Consider the following 1,402-nt stretch of genomic DNA (forward strand, 5'->3'; position numbering starts at 1 on the left):
AAAACAGTCCAGTGGAGCCTGAGCGGTGGGTGTTGCCTTCTGACACACTTCCCATGATGCCAGGGGTGTGTGGCATATGCAAATAAGTTATGCGAATGAGTTATGCTAATGAGCTCCTGCACCTCTTTTTCTACGAAATGACCCCTGGTTCCCTCTAAGCTGTGGAGTCCTGTGAGCAAAAAGTCTACTTGGTGAGTGACTGGCGTTAAAGTTGTGAGCGGGCGATTTGGCCACTGCATAAATTAGTTTGCTCTGGAGCCGTCCTTCCTGAGCTGAGATAAAAATGTGTGAGCCGGAGGCTAAAAAACTGTGAGCTAGCTCACACTCACTCAGCTTAGAGGGGACACTGGTAGCGGTTGAGCAGTATATTAGCAGACAGCATAATGAAGTTTAACAGACTCAAGGACCAAACAGGAACAACGGGCTTAGTTTACATGGCTACCATTCGTTTGGGTTTAATTCCAGGGGAGAACGTTGATGGCCAGGGGTATCCACGCGGGTTGTTTTGTGAGCTCTAAGCGTCCTCTTCATTTACTCCTACCACAGTTAAGAGAAATTCTTGTTGGCAGATCCTTGCCTGTAAAATTTAGAAACACCACCGCCACCGCCAGTTTGGGGAGCATCGCACATGGGCGCCCGTGTGGGCGTCTGCGCTGCTGGTGCTCCTGTGCACAGGTAACGCCTTCCGCACGCACAGCTTCTCATCCCGTCTTGGAAAGAGTAGGATGCATCATGCGCCTTTGCCTTGTCTTCAAGGAGTCTCCAGCCACAAGGACCGAGTCGCCGCCGCCAGGTTTGTGGGAGCCCAATAACCAGAGGAGGAGGAAGAGGAGGACCAAAGAAAAGAGTGTAAATTCATTTTTGTTTGTCTGGGACATTGCACCGCTTTGACTTCATGGCTCCCATCTTGACCTGCTGGCCCCGTTTGTTACGGAATTCTCCTTTGAGGCATGCTAAGGCAAAGGGGAAGGGGACAGAGCCGCAATTTCCCCCCTCATCTCCCTCGACCGCTTTGTAGATAAGCTCTCCTCTCACCAGCTGTGACCTTGGAACGAAGCAAAAGTCCTGCCTTTCACCGATGCTCAAGTGACATTAAGTCCGTAGCCGTTGCATTAGCTGTTCATGCGTGTTAGCACGTTAATGCCCAACCGACGGCCCGGAAAGCTCATCACATTTCCCTGGGGCAGCAAAGGTATTGCTTGTATGTTTTGGCTGATGTCATCACGATCATATTGGGGGGGGGAAGTGACATTAAGTCCGTAGCCGTTGCATTAGCTGTTCATGCGTGTTAGCACGTTAATGCCCAACCGACGGCCCGGAAAGCTCATCACATTTCCCTGGGGCAGCAAAGGTATTGCTTGTATGTTTTGGCTGATGTCATCACGATCATACGGGGGGGGGG

At 51.1% G+C, this 1,402-nt stretch overlaps 1 protein-coding gene across 1 annotated transcript in view; it reads left to right on the forward strand.

Moving 5' to 3' along the window:
* Window positions 1–1,232, forward strand: part of SCN3B (sodium channel, voltage gated, type III beta subunit) — a 15,562-nt gene extending 14,330 nt beyond the window's left edge. The window contains exon 6 of the mRNA XM_015423443.1: window positions 757–1,232. The gene's annotated coding sequence lies outside the window, so the exon portion shown is untranslated. The remainder of the gene's footprint in view (window positions 1–756) is intronic.
* The last annotated feature ends 170 nt before the right edge of the window (window positions 1,233–1,402 follow it).

This window comes from Gekko japonicus, unplaced genomic scaffold (assembly GCF_001447785.1).
Source record: "Gekko japonicus isolate JY-2015 unplaced genomic scaffold, Gekko_japonicus_V1.1 scaffold2195, whole genome shotgun sequence".
Taxonomy (NCBI): domain Eukaryota; kingdom Metazoa; phylum Chordata; class Lepidosauria; order Squamata; family Gekkonidae; genus Gekko; species Gekko japonicus.